This window comes from Haliaeetus albicilla, chromosome 1 (genome assembly GCF_947461875.1).
Source record: "Haliaeetus albicilla chromosome 1, bHalAlb1.1, whole genome shotgun sequence".
In the NCBI taxonomy this organism is placed as follows: domain Eukaryota; kingdom Metazoa; phylum Chordata; class Aves; order Accipitriformes; family Accipitridae; genus Haliaeetus; species Haliaeetus albicilla.
The window spans coordinates 27,566,961-27,577,331 of NC_091483.1; positions in this window are offsets into that span (position 1 = coordinate 27,566,961).

The window sequence follows — 10,371 nt, forward strand, 5'->3', positions numbered from 1 at the left end:
ACCAATCTTAATGATGTTTTACTGTTGTCATGTTCTACTGGCTCAACGCAAGAGCAATGTACTTGCTTTTTTCTCAATAAGCTTAATAGTGCCTACACACAAGTCCTCCAACCTGCTTTTGTTCAATACCTCTATGCATTAGAGCCTGTTCAGTATTCTTCAGCTATTGTCACAGTCACAATTTTATGCTTGAAACTCTTTCTATGCTCTTTTCAGTTGGTGAATCTGAACAGCTGCAGACTAGAACGTCTACAAGGTTCAAGGTAAACTCAAAAGAGACTGACATTTGTAGGAAAGAGCTGGACAGGGGCACAGTTTAGTAGCCCGTGGATGTTCTTTATATTTGGGACCTTGCCAAAGAAAAGAAAAACTGAATACACAAGAAAAGGACAAAAACTGTATGATTTGCAGGAGAAGCTGACAAACTCAGTGCTAAAATTCCCATCTATGCCAGTGGAAGGTAGATCACGATTCCTGTAAACATATGGCCTTTCACTCAAAGCAAGTCTCCCTTTTGAAACACACTTCTGCAAAGCCTTACAACAGCAACGATGCAGGATTTGCTGGAATTGCAGCCAGGTTCCAAAGCCCAGAGACCACCCCTGCACTGTCATCTGGGACCAGCTTAGAATGGAGACATGGGACTTTCTTTTTTTTGTTTGTTTTTTGAAGGAGACAAAAAGTTCATTTTTTACGTCCATGTTTAAGCACTTAAATTCATAATTCTAATTCAAAACTGCAACATTTGTCCCTTCCTACTGACTCAAATGAGAATTCTTGGATGCTGAGCACTTTCAGAAATTAGAGGCGTTATCTAGGGGGCAAAACAACGAAGGAACAGACTACTTGGAGCATCACTCTGTGACACTCTTGTCCTAAGCCTCAGAAGTTCCAGCTGTTTCTTGCCCCAGGACCAATGTTAATTTTCAGAGACCCACGAGCAGCTGCACAATACCTTTTCCTAATCTTGCAGATAGTCTGAATTTACATTCCTGATATCAGATGCAAATAGACACACAGGTTTTCTAAGGCTTCCAAAAAAAAAAAAAAAAAAAAAGAAGAAGAAAAAAAGAAGTGTGGTTATTTTATGGTTATTTTAACTTACACTAAGCAAAGCTATACAATCTTACTATTTGTTTCATCAAGTCCATTTCCTCACATTTATATATTCTTTAGACTCAGGTGCCTTTTCCTCACTAGTGCAAGACGTTGTCCTTTTCTGCTGGGACTGCAGACATGCAGCACTCCTTCATATAAAAGGACAACATATGCCTCCACTCTTCCCTTTCAGTTTGGGCAGGGTCCCCCCAACCCCTTTCTTTTTGTTTGTTTGTTTTACACTGTATAAACCCAGTATTGGGGAAGAATGAATAACAAAAGCATGCTCATATGACATTTTTGCCAACAGATAGATGGTATTCCTTGGCAATGTTCCATGTAAGAAATTACCTTCTGCCTCTACAATCCCCCAGTTTCCTCTGATATATTTAACTTCTTCCTCTAAACCATTGGTTTGCTGTGTTTCACTGTTGACATAGCTGCAGTTATGCAACTGCAGTGTCTAAATTTGTATTTCAGTAAGGTTAGGTACCTTCAGATCTAAGAAATCTTAAAGGTGAAACACTATAAATAAGTCACTCATGTGCAAGGGCAGACTTAAGTACCCAATACGTCTTATTCAAATTACAGTCTGAATTACTACATCATCCTTGTACTAAGGTCCAAAAAGCCTATTTTCACCACATTACAGTCCAAGTTACAATTTTTTTACCAACTTTTTGTCCATGATGAAATACAAACTGTGGGAAAATCCCCTCTTCACTTTGTTTTTCCTCTTTTTTCTTTAATATTTGGTCTTGTTATTGTTAAATGGCATAAACCAGGCCAATATTTAGATTTCTGTTCAGTTTTCTGTGTTTGAATTGGTCATTTTGACTTCATTCTCTTTGATGTCCAGAAAACAATCTTTCTTCATGCCATTTGTATTCAAAGGCAAAAAAAAATATTCTGTGATTCTTTGGTGTGCTATGAATAAGCATGGACATGTTGGGACAGGAAATGCATACATGCCACTACAATTAAAAGAGACTAATTTGTTAGCAATTCCGTAATATTCCCCAAATGCAGAAATTCTAAACAGTGTGAAGTCATCTGCATAACTCCTCTTCTCTTTTCAGCTGCCAGGGTCCACAAGCTGAGTCTCCCATAACAGTGATTATCATGGGGAGTGAGATAGTACGCCAAATTTTGTGGACTAATATTGAACAGAGCAGCACTAGTCAGTATGATATAGTGCGTATTTCATACGGCCACTGAATCTCCCATCTACTAAAGCAGACTCCTTTTTGTAAACTCCTTCCATATTATGATTTCTCATGCTTTCTCAGCATGCTCTGGTAGATGTCTGCCTTTCCTGGCACATCCATTTGCAAAGCCTGTCAGCTCCAGCCTGTGGAACTCTGGTGCTAATGGTAGGTTAAGAATTGCAGCTACTTCTTACCATTTTTGAGAAAGTGACTATTTTATTTACTCCTACAGTGAAGTTAGGTGTTTAAAGGATAGAAAAAATACAGCAGAAATGCTGCACTTAGAGCTCTTACAGAATGACTGAAGGCTTTATCACGCTCCCCCCAGCCACCAGTGAACTCTCACAACCTACCAGAAGACAACCTATTTTATATCCAGACAGCCTAAGTGATGGTATCAAAGATGTACCAAATCACTACACACAGACTTCTCCTAATTAAAAGGAAGATTTCTCCTCTACCATCTGTTTACAGCTGTCTCTCTGTAGCAACATATTTAACATACATTTCATAGGCCTTCACTATACGCCTTCAGAGCCCCCTCAGGAAGCACCAAACCTCAACTGTTGAATTTTGTCACTATTTTGTTTTTTCTAAGGAAACTGATAATTTAGCCACTGAATTCTAATCGTATCGATGCTAAAGAGAGTACTTTCTTGAATCAGGAGGGATTTATTCTTTTGCTAGAATAAGAATTCTCAAAACCAGTTTAAAGTCCCAAACGTGCCAGAAAATAACACCCAAAAGATGATCACAGGAAGGAACTAAAGATGCAGCTCTCTGACAGATGTTAAAACCAGCACATCTTCTGCACAAATGCAGTAAATTTATATATAATCATCCAGTTATTCAAATCTGAAACAGGAAAAACAAAAACATGTTTTCTCTTTACACCAAGATTATAAATTAATACATGAAAATTGGGTCTTGTGAGGTTACAGAAATGCTGACAGCTGAAAGTTTTTGTTCCCGCATTACAGTTTCCATCTTCTTTTTTTTCCTTCTTAAAAAAAAAAAATCCATTCTCTCATTTGAGACAAATACCATTTCTAAAGAAAGAGTTGTGGGTGTAGACTGAAAAAATTAGTAATCGTTTGTTCTTCATGGCCCATCAATGATTTTGTGCTGACTCTAAAAAAACATTTTGTAAAATCTTAGCTGGTGACAACGGGCAAGCACTGTTTGAGATACAGGGAAGCTAATGTAAAAACACAAACTCACTACATAAATTTATTTTTTCTGATTCAAAACCAAACTTCACTCAAAGCCCTGAATTATTCCTGCTGGTTCACCTAGCTGGGAGACTGAAGACTTTGTGAACTTGCAGGGAGTCACCATTTGGTCTCTGCTATACGGCTGTCCCCTGTACACCTCCGTTCTGAGAAAAGGCCTATTGAACATTGCATGACAATAATTTATAGCCAAATTTCCACCAGCAGTGCTGCATTTGCATTGCGCTACAGATGGAAGACTCTCATCTCTTCCGCAGAAGTTATTCACAGCATGATACCACGTTTTAAATTCATCTCATGGTTTATCACACTGTATTGTAAAATACATCAGGGACGTAACTATTTGGATAGAAACCATATTTAACTACATGAACGGAAAACAATACTTTAACTTACTTTGTCAGAGTCCATGAACTTGATAGTGGGTTAGAGAGGCCACATAATCATCAGCCTTCCCTTCTGACCTGTTATCCCCCTCCGCACAGAGGGCCCAGGTTTGCATCAGAACTGGAAGCACTGGCAAGAAACAACTTTTTCCAGGATGCCAGATGTCTGATAGAGGAGGGGAAAAAAATAAACCCACCCCAAAATCTTTCTGGGGGCACAGAGGCTGTTGTCAACTAAGGAATCAAATGGATGGAAGTTGTACCCAGCTCTTCCTGGCTGGAAAGACAGTCACATGGAGAAGGAAACAAGCAAAGCCTAGATGGAGAGGGAGGCAGGTGGAGAGAGGAGGTCTCCTCATCAAGACTTTGAGGACCTGAAGGAGCAGACTGTATTCATTGAATCTGTAGTGGCATACTGGTTTGCAGACCTCAGGGAAAAAAAAAAACCCAAACCAATAAACAATGACTCCCAAAAACTTTCTTCTGGTTCCTATTTGTTTCTTCGCATATCATTAACATCCTTAAAATTTCCACCCTTTACATTTTGGTGACTTAACGAGGTAAGGTGCATGACATCAAAAGGAACTGGGTTCACGTTTTCTGTGTGCTGTGTGGAGTGCCAGACCTGGGGCCATTTTATCTGAAGATACTCGGCAGAAGGCTTCCACTGTGTGCAGATGATGAAGGCTGCCAAGCAGTGACATAACAAGCGTGGAGGAAACCAGGGAAAAACCTGATCAACCTGCAATTTCTCAGCCCTCTGCTGTATCTGAAACTCAAGTGTGACTTCCATTACTCCTAGTTATGTCAGTGCTCACCAGAGCTAGGCTTCAGGTCTGCAGTGTTTGCCCAGACTTTTATTTTTCTTTCCTAAACCTACAAAACTTTAATTTCAGGAGAGCAAGCAGTGACACAGCTCTGTATTTTGCATCAACAACAGGCAGATTTCCAGCCACTGAATAAGGTAATAGTCTATCACACTTCAAGCCCTGAAAGATCCTAGACAAATTCACAATATATTCCTGAACACAGCACATTACAGATGCTACAACATACTGAAGAGATAAAGCATTCAGATTTCTTAAATCCTTTCCACTTTGAAAGGCAGCTGGGGATTTTTTGCCCCTTTCGTCCTCTCATGGAGAAAGGACACTGACTGAAAAAGCTCCAACTTCACAGTACTTTGTGACAGTTGATATTGGAAAGTTATAAGCATTGGGGTGAATTACTGAGTCTGAGGCTCAGTCCCAAACCACTCACCAGCTTTGTAACCATATATTTTGCATCCTTTCCTTATACACACTATTCAGAATTTTAATAAACCATCTACAGCAATTCCACTTCTCTAAAAAATTGCGCTGCCAAAGCAAGCCACACTGGCTTGTAAGACAACTTTTACAGCATAATTCTGACATTACATGTTCAATGGTTTGACATCATAAAATATATAGGAATACGTCCTCAGATTCAGCTTGTTTGGAATGTTTTAAAATATAAAAAGCATCTGTTCAGGCTTGATGTCCACAAGCTATCATGATTATCAAAAACAAATGTGTAGTATTTCTAATTAGTATTCCAGTTTCTTAAACTTGTATTTTTAAGAAATGTTCTTTGCAATTGAGCATATTGCCTCTAAAGTGCAGGTCTACATAGAGAAGACAGGAAAGATTCATAATCAGAATTAAATATAAAAAATATCAAGTTGTTAGTTATTGTTTTTTTTAAAAGAAGTCCTCAACATGTGTTGTATCCATAGAAATACAAACACCCTGCAAAACCTGGAAAATAAGAAAATGAAGGAACAGGGTACCAAATCTGTCCTGAATACACACAGATATCCATGTTATTGAGTAGAATCATTTTTATACATCCTTGAATTGAAACTTTATATGTTCTGTATTCCTGACATTCTATGAAACATCTCTTAAGGATTAAGAGTGCGTAAGAGTAGCAGTGTGACCAGTCTAACCCTGCGTATCAGTGCAACTTCTGTGGTTATTATTAGTGTTACAATGGTTATACCCTTTCCAGGCATCATGGGAATATTTTTGGAAAGTATGTCTTAAGTCATTTGGGACCCTATGGAGCATTTTACAATACAATACGAATACCCTTTTTTTTTTTTTCTTAAATGCAATCAATGCTGTTATTGCCCTACAAAAGTCTGTTGCCTTCAGCTAAATCAATCCCACTATACATTTTCAAAAGAGGTGATTATTTATCTTATCCCGTAATATTTAGATGAAGAAACTGAGAAATTATGCAGCTTCTCAGAATAAGAGGATGACTGTAACAGAAATAGCAGCCAGATCTGGGTTTCCTGAGCTTCCAGATATGTTCTCCATTCACAGGACTTCTTCCCCAAGGGCAAAACATTTTTACACATGTGGATGAATTTTGAGGCTAATCACAAGAAGGTGAATGAGTATGGTACCCTGACTCTTGTTGTGACTGCAGATGTATGGGGCCAGTCAGGGAGTTCACCCAGCTAAGTATGTGTAAGGGAAAAAGGATTCTTCCTCAAATCTGTATTTTCATACTTTCTGATTATTTTTTCTTTCCCAAATACATGCCTGTGAAATCAACAGTTTATGATTTCATTGGTTTTGGTGGGTTTGTTTGTATGTGTGGTTTTTTTGGTTGTTTTTTTTTTTTTAACTATTATTTATATATGTACAGTCTTACTTGCAGTATCCCCTTTATGTCTTCAGATATTTTGCATATTTCACATAAAGCAGTGAACAGACACAAACATGTCAGCCTTGCAGCATAGTCCTATGGCCAAACCTGTGCACTAGTGACTTATGTCCAACCTCCATATAAGAGAAAACATATCCTGGCATCATGGGTGAAAACAAGACAGTTTAAGTATCTCTAATCTGCTCAGGAGACAGTATAGCACAATACGGTATATTAAAAACATTCCTTAGATATTAAAAAAAAAATTTGATATGGTGCCATGGGGAAAAATCATTAGTTAAACTGGAGAAGGTGGGGATTAGTAGGAGAATTAAGAAACTGGCAGCCTGTGACAGTAAGTGTGACATGCCCTATCTTACAATGCATACCCCAGCATTTTGAAAAGCCATGTCACACCAAACAAAACTAACAGGAAACAAGATGAGACTGTGCTCCTGTGGCTTGTTACAGTGCTCTGTTCTCAGTGCACTAAACAGAGTGCTTGGAAGAACATCATTCCTGCCAAATGAAGAGACACAATACTTCCACAGCAGAGACTTACCAGATCATGTCAAAGACACTAGTTTCTAACTTGAAGTTGTCTATTATTTGCAGAGGATGAAGGAGAAGGATATCTTGTAGATCTTGGTGATTCAGTGGGAGAACAGCAAAAAAAAAAAAAAAAAAAATAGTCTGGCTGATGTTCTCACTGTGCTGATAGTTCTACTCAATCTCCTTTTAAACACAAGGCAGGTCCTTGATCTGCCTTTCTGCCAGCAGTATCTGCCCTGAATCCATAATCCACTGTAAGGAGTACGGTGGGAACATGAGGAGCTGGTTCCATCATTGTACAAACAGACATTGTCTGAAAGCTGGTGCAATTGCAGCATTAGTCTGCAGCTGTACCCTAACTCCTTTCCCCTTAGCAATGCCAGTGTAGTAGCAGCACATAATCTACATAGCCACCTATACTGCAAAGAGAAACATGATCTTGTAGATTGCTGATAATAGTCTACTTCTGTTCAAAAATACTAAGGATACTAAGGATTGAATTAAGCAAAGGAAAAAAAAATGTTTTAAGGAAGCATTAGCATATTTTATGTGTGTGCTCCTTTAGGATCAGCACAGAAGTTTTTGTTGTGAACGTAGTCCAAAAGGAATAGAGCATCACTAGATCTATCCTATCCTATCTCTCTCCGCTGTGACATGCCTGGTGTTTCTTAGAAATTACACATCTAAAAGAACTGAAGCCACACTACAGGGACTGCATACCTTCCTGGATTTCTCATGTTATTTGAGAAGGATAAGAGCCCGCCTCCGTGTGTGGCAATCCATAAAATGGCCTCACTGGGTTTTCTCCAAGTAAGAAAAATTCATCAAAGCACATCTTAAATTACTTATTATGGCATCATCTTGGGCTAAAATGAGAGCCCACATCAGGAAAGAAGCTGTAAGGGATGGGAAGGCGTGGGAACTGTAAGATGACACATGGTAAGGGATGCCATGTGCCTAAAGAAAAAACTATTTCAGTTTACAAGATCTAGCCTGCTTGGTATACTCTAACAAGCATCATGGAGAGCTTGTTTAGGGTGCATGCAAACCAACTGGGTGATTGCAGGGACTACAATAGAACAGCAGCTGACACAGTAATGTGACTAACATGCAATGCCACTCTAGTTAACTGCAGATTATGTACAAATCCAATGGTTACTTGCAAATTATTTTAGCCTCGGTTTTTCAAAGACAACTAAAGAAGATGGATACCCAAATGCCACTTATTTTCAATTAGATAAGGGGCCTTACTTCCTTAGATTCTTGGCAATTCCTCACTAGACTTGCTTGGTATTTCTATGGGAGAAGTACAAGGCTTCCTTTATCAGTTACAGGAAGCTGACCTGCCTGCCAACATGTAATAGGCTCAGTTTTGGTTTTCTTTTTGCTATTTCAAAAACATAGTTATCTAAAACCAAAGAAAACAACAACAAAAAAATAACTTACCCACTGTCAGTGAGCAGTGCTAAAAAGCATCCAAGGCAATTCTATTGTACTCTGTACTTGTTCTTTGCAAATTCATACTCTGACAGTAGATTTTAAGATCTCATATCCAAAGCCCCATAATAATTGTCACCAACTTGACTTAAAAGCTAGTGAAAAAACAGGTCTTGATTAGAAAAAGAATCGCCTAAGGGACAGTAAATAACACTTCCAGTTTCTTAGCTGCTACCTTTCCATTACTGCTATTCAAATTCATGAAGGTGCTATGCTGTCTGCATTTTATATATAAAGTAAAAAATGTTTCTTGTGACAAAAGGAGAGACAAATGCTTTTTATATTTCTTATTTCAGGAGACACTTGAAAACTGCTGTAATTATTCTATATTTTCTAATGCTTTAGCTCATTTCTGACCTGGTATTTTACTTCAGCATAGGACTCCAGAGCAAGGGAACCCCAGCTGAGGTTTTCCCGTACCTGTGGAGCAGGCTGATACTGCCACCTTGGGGAGGACTCTTTCCACATACTTTGAGGAGCCTAAGCAAGTGTCACATAAATCAGTTTGATTTTTTTTTTTCCCTGTCATACCCTCCCAGGAAGACAACTTCTTAAAATCCTCTGCCCGTGCTGTTGTAAGACCTTCCAGATGTGTCCCAACTTGGACTGTATTACATTCATAATAATACTGGAAAGACAAGCCTTTTTTGTGAGGGAGTTTGCTTAGCCGTTTTAGATATCACTTAAACAGTGCCTCATTTACACTACCCTTAATTTTACAGCCATCTTGCCAGCATAAAAGCCCTGCTCTGCATCCAGCTGGGTAAATTGTATTTTGCATACAATGCTCCTCTGCTTCTGGGATTCTAGCTTTCTTGGTAGTCTAAATCCTTGTCCATGCACAGCTTAAATTAACTCCTTGGCAGGCTACTGGCTCAGTTGGATGCGACTGACAGGACATATACTGCCTCAGATGTCACAAGAGTCATTACTGTGCATAGGAACAGTCCGATGAAAAGTACAGAGCTAGACCGTGACAATTTAACCAAAGTCAAGACTTCTAGACAAATTAAAAGAAGCACCTGGATTTTATCTTCACAATATCCATAGTTTTATGAGACTGACCTACCCTTTTGCTTTGCAAGTGAGCCCCCCGCCCCACGCAGTCATCTATTGAGTTTGTATCCACTAGCAAATGAAGGAGCCTCACTATACACTTTATACATAAATATGCCTTGAGACACAAAGGCTGTGCACAGTATTGACCTGCAAGGCTTTTCACAGTGGAAACCATCAGTAGTTGCCTTGGCTACACATACAATACAGTAAAAGATTTAATGTCTCACCTCTCACCAGAATAGGCAGGCTTGAGAGCAGGGAGCCATCTCAAAACAACTAATTTGTCTATGGGCTCTTAAAAACATACAGCCACAAAATTGTTACACAGCCACTTACAGCCAAGTAACACAAATGATGAACTCATTCACAATGAATAATGTGAATTTACGCAAGGAGGCTGTGAAGGCACCATTAGCTCCTACCTTCTCCCAAAGCACTGGCTGTGCTTGTGGCACCACAGCAGGAGACAACAGATTTCTAGAGGAACTGAAGTCTCACTCCACTGCTGTGGCAGGCAGGAACAGCCCTGGAACTGTGGTAAACCTATATTTACAGGCTCCCACACAGAGCTACATTTTGGATGACAGTGTCCCCAGCCAGACTGGGCTCTGGAAAGCACCTTCCTCTTTTCCTCCCACCACAGCCAGCCTACATGCCAGA